Here is an 11770-nt window from a genome sequence, read left to right on the forward strand (position 1 = left end):
CGATGCATAACTGGAGTTTTCTACCCTTTAGTATACAAGATCTTGAGTGGGCTTGGTGATCTGAAACTTGTGTTGTTATGCTTGAGGTTGTGAGTTTGATACTGCCTAGTAATAATTCTTATAATATTTTGCTCCAAACTTTCTTCTTTTCTTAGTCGAGTAAATTTTCATTATTCTTATTTGATCAACACCTCACCTCTAAAAATGAACACCACGCTTTAACGATTGGGCCAAACTTTCACAACAAAATGGACCCTGGGTACGGTCCATCTCTATCAAATAATTATTATTATTGTTATTGTTATGGAGTATTATTATTGTTGTTATTGCATTGGTATTTACATTTTGCATAGTAAAATTTTGGTAGGCCCATTTGATGTAAGTCTTTTAAAGATAAGTTTCAACGTCAAACTAAAATCTTTTAAAGATACACAACATACACGTGTTTGATCTCCCAAACTCATAAAAATATCTATAGATTCATTAAATCATATAGAAGTAAATATTTTCATTTACTATTTATGAATATCTCAACTTACCTAACATTTTCTGCTAGCGTAATATAACTTGATAGAGATAAAAAGATTTATTCAAAATTCTTTAATGGTAATAAAACATTTTTTATTTACTTATTACCATTGATGTACTGATATGCCAACTACAATATTGTGTGATTGTATTTCTATAAAACAAATATTACTTTCTAAAAAACGGATCCATCTTCCATTTTAAAACATCTATTTATTAATTAAAGAGAAAATGACACTTTTTTCTTTAAATTATATGCTTCGAGCATCCACACTAGTGAATAATATGGGGTTAATGTAAGAAGAAATAACTTGGGTGGGGTTATTTACAAATGGGGTGGGGTTAATGTTAGAGTTATTTTTCCTACAAATGATAAAATATTTTCTCTTCCCAAGGGAAGAGAAATATCAGGAAAGATAAGTTGTTGTGCGCGTTTCGCGCACAGCAGCCAGCCACACGGGCGCGTGCATTGCACGCTCCCGTGGGTGTGTCAGGCGCACCTGACCATTTTTTTTTTATTTTTCTTTTATTTTTTAAATCTGTTTTGTCTTTTTTTTCTCTCTCCTTTCCACATTTTCTTTCCTAATCACTCTTACATTATCTCCCAATTCTCTCCAACCATGTGATGCTCTTATAGTACTTTCTTCTCTTAATTATTCATGTACCACATTAGCCCTTCAATTATTCAAACAGTGACGGTTTTTTCCCCTGATATATTATATGGACATTTTTACCCTTAAAATAAATATTTAATTTATTTTTGTTCAATAAATTACTGCTTATATGTAGTGGCGACAACGGTTCTGTTCAAATCGAACTGGACACTGTAGCAACCGAATCGAAAGGTTTCTTTTATGATTCAGAACCAGAAACCAATTTTGGGTTTTGGTTTACTAAAACTGGATCCTGAACCGTGAACCGACGGTTCGAAATCAGAACAACTACTAACATTAACTTAAAATTATAATTATAATATTTATTACAAATTGTGTATGTTCTTTTTTTTTTTAATTCTAATTCACATATAAATAGATATAATCGCGATTCAGTTCTGGTTTTGAATCGCCCGTTCACGGTCCCGAATCTAGTTTGAACCGCTGGTTCAAATTTTATTTTTAAAAAATTTATTTGTACTTTTAAATATCTTAATTCAACAAAATGTATTTTTATTTTTTTTTCAGTTCAGAACCAAAACCGACAGTTTTGGTTCACAATTTTAATAAACTGAAACTCAAAAATATTTCTAAATCATAATCTCTTTCGGTTTGGTTGCTACAGTGTCGGTTCGGTTTGAACCAAATCGTGGTCATCCCTACATATAAGTAATAATTTGTTGAAAATTAAAAATAAATGAAATATTTATTTTAAGAGTAAAGATTGAGAAAAAATCATCACTTTTAAAAATAATAGAGATGACTAATGTGGATACATGAATAATTTAGGGGGAAAAGTTTGCTAAGTATATAATACAAGGAGAAAAAGTGTAAATAATGTCATTTTATTTAAAAGAAAGCTAATCACGGTATTTTTGTCCTATATATATATAAATATAAGTGGAAAGAGTAATATCTCCAATTCTCCATTGTCTCCATACAAACCACAAACTAAAGATTCTCTCGATAACAAACACTTCTTGACACTGTCTTCCATCACACGCCATGATGCCAATGATCTCGTTCGCCATTTCTCCGCAGCGCCTTCATCGTCGTCCTCGTCTTTATCAACCTGAAGTCCTCGAGAATTTTTCTTGCAAAATTGTTTCTGGGATTTTGTCTTGTCAGCCAAATAACGACGACAGCTTTCGGTGGCGATGAAGCTCAGCCCACCCTTGCTTCGATACGGAGGAGCCTGATCCGGCAAGAGGACACCATTGTTTTCGGGCTCATCGAGAGAGCCCAGTACCCAACCAACTCCCCATTATACAACCAGACCTCTTCCAGGTTTCGGGGAAAGCTGTTCGAGTACTTCGTCAAAAGAAGCGAAAGCTCTTCAATCCAAGGTAATCCATTATTTCCTGCATTCCATCTCTCTCTCTCTCTCTCTCTCTCTCTCTCTCTCTATATATATATATATATATATATATATATATAACACAGTTTCTAAAGAAATTTTCCATCTATCCATTACTTCTATATATAAATGCATTGTATTTTTAATAAATGGGATCAATTCCTAATAAATGACATTTTTTTTTAATTTTCTTAAATATTTTAGAATATATTATATGTGAATTATATATTTTGAATAAATAAATATATACGCAGTATAAATTAAAAATATGAAGTATATTGTAATTAAATATTTTAGTTTAAAATTATTATAATTTATTTATTTTTGTAGTTTATTATTGTGTAATTAATCAAAATTGATTCCAAACATTAATAAATATATTAATAATCAATTATAATACTACATAAAATTATAAATATATAAGATTAATGATAATGATACAATAATTATAAGTTTATAAAATTTTTCATCCAATAAATAAGTGCTTGTGTGTGTGTGAAAAGAATTTTTTTTCGCTCATTTTTGTATTTATATTTCCTTAATAAATGTGGGATCAATTAAATGGTATGTTTTTATTTCCTTAAATATTTAGAATACATTAAATGTGAATTATATTCTTCCCAAATGTGTGATCATAGTTTTTTTTTTTTTTAAAAATCTATCGGATATAAAGTATTCTTTCAATTGCCACCACTCCACTATAATGTATAATATATGTTTAATTTCGGAGAGTAGAAGTCAACTGATGAATTATTGTTCAATCATGTGAAAATATTTTCTGAAAGTTGTGATCTATATTTACTTCAAGACATGCATTACAGGTTGGAAGATATTTATCCCCTGAGGAAGTCCCTTTCTTCCCAGACGATTTGCCCCGACCATTATTGGAGCCAAAAAGTCACTGGATCGAACGGGTATGTTAATTTAGTACCAATTATGCCCGCATGGGCAGCTAAGTTGATCATAGGATAAAGTTTGGGAACAATGACTCAGGATCGAGTCTCACCAACGACAGTGCGGAGCAACCTCTCAAAGTGAGGGACTCATTGTGGACAGTAAGCAAAGGTCTAGACTTTGTATTCAACCGAGTTACCATGATTTACATTCTCCCAAATGCACTGTCGGGTCGGAGCCTAGTCTAGATTTTGTGTTCAACTAAGTTACCATGATTTACACCCTTCTAAATGCACTATTGGACCGGGGCATGGGGCCCTTGGAAATTCGGGATTCAACATTTTGAAACAACAATTTAGTATCTATCGTTATTAGTCCACGAATGATAACTGTACTGTATTGTTAGAAGAAATTTACAGCACATATTTTAATTTTAGCAAATTTTGATATAGTGTCAATTGGAGGACCTTTTATATCAAATATAAGTCAAAACTTCTTTAAAAATTTTTCAGTTTGTATCAAATATTGTAAGATAGTGCCAAATATATAGAAGATGACAAGTGTTGATCGATACATTAAATTTTTTCTTTAATTTTATCGATAAGAAAAAAAAAAGAGCATCTACATCAATGCATAATGTCAGAAATTAATGTCATGTAGAAGAGAGAGAAGCAAGAAAAAAAAAAAAATGGGTGCTTCTGCAAATGTGGGGAGAATTCAGAAATGTGGGGCCCACTTTTAATTTTAATTAAAATATTTTTTTATTTAAATTCAATTTTTCTTTTTCTTTTTTTCCTTTTTTATTCTCTTTCCCTCTTCTATTTCCTAATCACTCTTACATTATCCTTTCATTCTGATGCGGATGCTCTAATACTTGATGCAGTTTTTGCATCCCAATACCGTCAATGTAAGTCATGAAATCTGGGATGTGTATCAAGGGAAGTTGCTTCCACTCTTGGCCAAAAAGGGTGACGATGGAAATTATGCAGTTACGGCTTCTAGTGACTTACAACTTTTGCAGGTAATAATTTATAATTTTCTATTAGAAGAAGTTATGATGTTTTTTGTGTCCTAGTTATGAAGGTATATATGGTCACACTAACTTCTCAATTATTAGCACATTTACATTTGGTCCTCAAGTTAATGTTGAAGTGATTTTTTAGATGTAAAAAAGTGAAAAACTTACTCTCGTTGATCGAATTCAAACACCACTTTATAGCTAGTAATTAATAATGTCTCATCTCTTTAAGTCTACCACATACTACTTATACGAGACATAAAAAAAACTACCTAAATATCAACACGTACGAGAACTAAACATGAAGGTGCCAATTCATGAACTAAATATGATATACTATCATAATTGATGAATCAAAAGTACAATTTTTACTTTCCAAAATAATTATTGACAATTTTAAAATTTACAAACTCGTAGTTTTAAATGAGATATCTTAATCATCTATATACCAATTACACAATTATATATAAAAGTACAATTTTCTTTTTTATTTTTAACTATTATATCATCTTGAAGGCACTCTCTAGAAGGATTCATTGTGGAAAAATTGTCGCTGAGGCTAAATTCAGGGAGAATCCAGACAAGTATAAAACAGCTATTCGTGGTCAGGTATTTTCATGTGTTTCCAATTTTTCTGCGGTCGCCAATTTGTTTCTATCATTTATACAGTTGCTGATAGGACACAAAACTGCATGTTCGGGGATTTACATTTAATTAGAACAATAGCTCTGGAAATGATCTTATAATTATGGATCAATATATGATGATGTAAAGTAAATGATGAAGAGATACATTTATAACTTATATAAATATAGGAATGGTAAATAATAATATTTCTAATAATATAGGGAGAGAGAATGAATTTTAGTATGCCTAGAATACATAGTCTAATACGTACGCCCCCTCAAGTTTAAAGTTCTCTAGAGAGAACATTGAACTTGTCTCTTAGATCATTTAGCCTTGTTTGTGACTTGGTGAAGATGTATGCCAGTTTGTCATTTTGTAGAGATGTAGTTTAATTTCCTTGTAGTTCCTCTGATGTTATTTTGTCGCGAACAAAATAAAAGAATCTCGACGGACCAAATTTTAGATTGCAGGATCGGCTACAACGGGACACTCATCCGAGCGCAGCTACAACGGGACACTCATTTGGAGTGATACTACAACAGGACACTGATACCATATTAGAACAATAGTTTCGAGAATGATCTTATTATTGATCAATCCATGATGATGTAAAGTACATGATGAACAGATGTATTTATAAGGATATAAAGAGTTCATGCCAGGAATGGTAATATAATATTCCTATAATATATAGGAAGAGAGAGAATTAATTCTAGTGTGCTTAGAATACAAATTAAAGTTCTAATACATTTCAATATATCCAAATTGATGGTCCTTGTCCAAAGTAAAAAGTTAAAAGTTTAGAGGGATAAATAGATATTTTAAATTTGTGAAATTTATTTTAAAATAGTTAGAATACTAATTTTTTTTTTTGTATTTGTGTATATAGTGTGTTTATATTATGAACCAGTATCGATATGTTTGAGTGAGTGTCTTATCACTGATCTAGTATACGACTGTTCGACCAATAAGTGTGTCAAGGATAAGATTAGGTGCAGAAATTAAACCAAACAGAAATGAAAGATAAAAGATATTGTTTACCCAGTTCGATACAACAGTATCTATGTATGGGGGATCACCATCAGTGAGTCCAATCCACTATCTCAACAACAAATCAAACAGATGGTAAAAGAACACCTTCTCACCCAATGTGCGCTACACACCACACGTTGAAGCTTATAAAGGATTGTCAAGCTCGGAGATCTGTGATTTCGCTGTCCGTCTCACTGACACACCCACCACTGCACCACAGTTGTATGGGATACGGTTCGCTGATTTAAGCTTTGTAGAAATTCTTCCCAAGAGTCTTCTTAAACTCATATCATCAATGGTGTTTTGAGAAGATGATAACTCAGAGTATTCTCTTTGTAATTCGAAGAGAGAGTTTATTGATATTCAAATCTTGAAAGATATTTCTTGTAAAGCACCTCTCTCTTGCCTCTCTTATTCTTCTCTCCTGAAAACAACTCTCTATATATAATACTCTGATTCTTGGATGTCATGAAATCTTCTAGGGTTTCCTTGTAGACCAAGATTACTTGTCATGTCACCTTGTTGGTAACACGGACTGCAAAAATGATAGTTTCTTAAAAACCCAATATGGTAACTACTCCATATGAATGGAAAGGCTGTGAAATCCAACGGCTAATTTCCAAAATCCACGTGATGCAGTGTCTGTTCCGCTACATCTTTACTCAGTGTCTGTTCCGCTACATCTTTACTCAGGTTCTGTTCCGCTACATCTTCACTCAGTACTATAACATACGCTAACCCTGACCTATCTAGTTTGCTATAACAATTTGCCAATTACAATTTTGGGTTTACAATACTTAAACACTAACAAACTCCCCATTTGGCTATTATTTGGCAAAACAACTCAATAAAGAACAATACAATTAAACAACCAAAAAACTTAAGCAAAAGAGCAATTACAAGCATAAAGATAAAATCATTTCCAAATCAACCAATTGTCCTTAAAGAAACTCCATCAAATTATCAAACTCCCCCTCAATGTATACTACTCCCCTTTTTTGACAAAATAATAGACAAAGTAAATCACGCAACGGGGTTCCCCCTCATTGACCTAATCAACAATAGCAACGACCGGTTCAGCATCTGACATACTCAATCGAAGTAAGACAGTAGCAAAATCAGTACGAGCAGCCAATCCAATTTGTCTACCAATTAGCCTATGAACCACTTCAAGGTCATTTACTGTGTGCTTTAGCTTGATCAATACTCAATTTCAACCAAGAATATCACAAAATACATAAATTATAATTCCCTTACAGATCAAGTCATTTGTAGACTTATCAGCTCTAATACCAATTGAAATTTTTTGTATTTATGTATATAGTGTGTCTAGATTATGAACCAGTATCGATCTGTTTGAGTGACTATCTTGTCACTAATATAGTATACAACTGTTCGACCATTAAGTGTGTTAGAGATACGATTAGGTGTGGAAATTAAACCAAACAGAAATAAAAGGCAAAAGATTTTGTTTACCCAGTTCGATACAACAGTATCTATGTCTAGGGACCACCATTAGTGAGTCTAATCCACTATCTAAACAACAAATCAAACAGATGGTAAAATAACACCTTTCTCACCCAATGTGTGCTACACACCACACGGTAGTACCCAATCTTTTGAAGCGTATAGATGATTGTCGAGTTCGGAGATCCGTGCTTCAGCGTCCAAAGTCCCTTTGGAGGTCGGTGTTGTCGCTGTCCGTCTCGTTGACACACCCACCACTACACCACAGTTGTATGGAATACGGTCCTCTAATTTAAGCTTTGTAGAAATTTTTCCCAAAAGTCTTCTTAAATTCATATCATCAATGGTGTCTTGAGAAGATGATAACTCGGAGTATTCTCTTTGTAATTCAAAGAGAGAGAGTTTATTGATATTCAAATTTTTGAAGGATATTTCTTGTAAAGCACCTCTCTCTTATTCTTCTCTCCTAAAAACAACTCTCTATATATAATACTCTGATTCTTGGATGTCAAGTAATCTTCTAGGGTTTTCTTGTAGACCAAGATTACTTGTCACGTCACCTTTTTGGTAACATGGAATACAAAGTGATAGTTTCTTAAAAACTCAATATGGTAACTGCTCCATATGAATGCAAAAGGCTGTGAAATCCAACGGCTAATTTCCTAAAACCCGTGTGATGCCGTGTCTGTTCTGCCGGATCTTCACTTAGTGACTGTTCCGCCAAATCTTCACTCAGTGTTTGTTCCGCCAGATCTTCACTCAGTAGTCAGTACTATAACAGACACTAAACCTGACATATCTAGTTTTCATAATAATTTGCCCAATTGGGGTTTACAATACTTAAATACTAACAAATACTTTATAACATAAATGTTGTATTTTATAGAAAAAACAATAATAGACAATTTAAGAAAATAAATTGTCATTACATAGCAGAATTGCATATATAATTAATTAATTAATATTTTAAATCTTATATATAATACTCCTCAATCCCCGAATTATGTGTCTTACTTACTTTTAGCATGTATTTTAAGACGGTGAAAAAAAAAACACTCTTTTTACATTTTTACCTTCAAACACCCTGACAACTTTGCACTTTCCCATCTCATCTATACATTTCTTCATCTTTCTTCCGAAAACAATTTCTTTACAGGTTGTTTGGTTGAATGTAATTTCCTTGCAATTGAATTGAAATTCGTTGAAGCCCTAAATTACATTATTTGGTTGGAGGGAACTATTTTATATATATATATATATATATATATAATATATATATATATAGAGAGAGAGAGAGAGAGAGAGGCCACAAACTAACCATCCAAATGTAAAAATAGCATACAATTTTTGCAAACTACAAATGATATTACAATCAAGGATTGTAAAATGAGTTCTACTACATGCACTCTCAAATTATACTCCCTTATTTGTATTCCCTAAGATGGTAAATTAAAATTGGTTAGTTTCATCATATGGGTCCACAGAAAAATGTCTACAATCAAAAATATGTGAGAGGAAGTACAAATTGAGAGTATAAAATGAGAGTACACCAAGTATTTTCCTTGTAAAATTTTCTTACGTACTTTTCCTATGCCTGCAGGACAAAGATGCTCTAATGAAGCTGGTGACATTTGAAGCTGTTGAAGAAAAGGGTGAAAAAGCGAGTGGCGAAGAAAGCTAGGGTGTTTGGGAGAGAAGTGACTCTCGACCATACAGATAATTCAACAGAAACCTACAAGGTTGATCCCCCACTAGTTTCTCGAGTTTATGAAGATTGGGTGATGCCCCTAACTAAAAAAGTTGAGATTGAGTACCTTTTTGAGACGACTTGATGATTAAAATTTGGAAGAATAATCTACTATACTAATAAGAGCCTTAGACGTATGGGTAGAAAAAATGACATCAAATATTTATAATCAAATGAATGGCTCATATTGATTAGATTTTAATTTTTTTTTAAGATTTCCTAATTTATCCTTAATTATATGATTATTCGTTAACTTTTTCGTTAAGTATGATCTTCTCCGTTAATTTTTATTAGTTCACCATTAATTTACTCATTGATTTCAATAAGAAGATCTTAGGTTCGAACTCCATCCCAATCAAAGTTGGCATAATTAGTACTCTATTTTACTCTTCTTTTTTTTTTTTTTTTTTTTTGCATTCTAGTACTCTATTTACTCTTATTAAATTAAACAATAATTTAGTAGCTATAACAAAAAAATAATAAATATGCACTTCTTTAATTTATAAAGAAGATACCCACAGATTTAAACTACGTCTCAACTAAGGTAGGTTCGAACCCACTATCTCCCACATATGGGAGCAACCTAGTCCCATTATTGGACCACAAGGCCCTTGGTGTCAATAATGACTTTATTCAAAAAAAAATTATTCATTATCAATAAATTAAATAAGAGAAATAATTTCATTAGTTATATTGTCTTTATTTTTCTCCAATATAAAAATTTTTTACATTAAATTCATCAATTGATTATACTCACTACATTGTCCCTACAATGTCTTTATTCAAACAAAAAAAAAATCTTTATCAATAAATTAATTAAGAGAAATAATTTATTAGTTATATTGTCTTTATTTTTCTCTAATGTAAAAATTCTTTACATTCAAATTCATCAATTGATTATATTCACTAGATTTTCTATTATCTTTTCTGTGCCCTATTTTTTAATTAAATATCAAAGTTATAATACAAATTAATGTTATATATTTATTTACCAAGTATTTTATTAATACCATGAAAAAATTAAAAAATATATATATAATTAAGTCAATCAAATTAAACTACTTGAGACATTTGTTGACAAAGAGACTAAGAGAGTATTAAAATAATAAAATCACACAACAAATTGAAGTGGAAAACTATCTCGCAATGTCCTTGTTTGGCAATCAGCAGTTAGCGGTTTAGCGTTAGCGGATTTAACCAGCGAATTATATCAATTGTTGGTAAAAAGATATTAAAAAAAATTAACTGTTTAGATTAACATGTAAAATGACCTAAGGGTATAATAATAATAATAATAATAATAATAATAATAATAATAATAATAATAATAATAATAATAATAATAATAATAATAATAATAATAATAATATTATTATTATTATTATTATTATTATTATTATTATTATTATTATTATTATTAGTATTATTATTATTTTTATTATTTTTTAAAAAATAAAAATGAAATAATAATAATTTAATAAACGAAATAAAAATTAAAAAAAAAAAAACATATGGAGAGTCTTAGTTTTGTGACTTTTCCCACATCGGTGGAAAAAGTGGCATGGGAACTTGAGGCTCCAATAAAAGGAGCATTAAGGCTACAATTTAAAAATTAAGATTGCCCATCCGTTGATGGGCAAGCAGTGAGCCAGTGAAACTGCCTCTTGTTATTCAAGGAGTCGAAATGGCTCTACAATAAACTTTAATATATATATATATAATATATATATATATATATATATATATGTGTGTGTGTGTGTGTGTGTGTGTGTGTGTGTGTGTGTGTGTGTGTGTGTGTGTGTGTTTTGGGAAAATCATTCTAAAAGACGCTAAGTGAAAATATTGTAAATTGCAATGTTTGTATTTTCAGTGGCTTAGAACAAATTGTTGGCTCAAATTGTTAAATAACCAAACACTTTCTTTAGCATTTTGATCTTTGGGTTACATCATATTTACCAATCGTCCAATATCTTTGGGTTACATTATAATTAATTAAATTTTTACTACTTCATCTAAAATTCCTTAAATTAGGAAATTTCTTTATCCATAATAATTTATTCAACAATAATGGTTGAACTAAATGAAACACTGAGACACCTAAAGGATTGGCACCGTTGAACACTGAGCAAAACACCTAAAGGATTGATACCGTTTGATTCATTCATTGATCTTGTATATATGTGCATTAATTAAATATATTAGAACCCTTTGAAACAAAAATACTTTGTTACTAATTTAAAAAAAGTTTAGTAACAATTATAATGAATCTTCATATATTACATTGTATTCATATTACTATGAGTTACATATTTTAACAAAAAAATTCGACATTAAATTACTCATATATGAACTTCTTATATATAATTTTGCATTGATATACTTTCAAATATTTATTTAATTATAAACATTGGAGATTAACTCATTTCGCCGCAATGCGGGTATAAAAC

The 11770-nt window shown here is 30.8% G+C and overlaps 1 pseudogene; it reads left to right on the forward strand.

Annotated features, from left to right (window-relative positions):
• Positions 1-2222: 2222 nt before the first annotated feature.
• Positions 2223-9408, forward strand: LOC109170951 (annotated as a pseudogene).
• The last annotated feature ends 2362 nt before the right edge of the window (positions 9409-11770 follow it).

The sequence above is a fragment of the Ipomoea nil genome, unplaced genomic scaffold (assembly GCF_001879475.1).
Source record: "Ipomoea nil cultivar Tokyo-kokei standard unplaced genomic scaffold, Asagao_1.1 scaffold3384, whole genome shotgun sequence".
Taxonomy (NCBI): Eukaryota; Viridiplantae; Streptophyta; class Magnoliopsida; order Solanales; family Convolvulaceae; genus Ipomoea; species Ipomoea nil.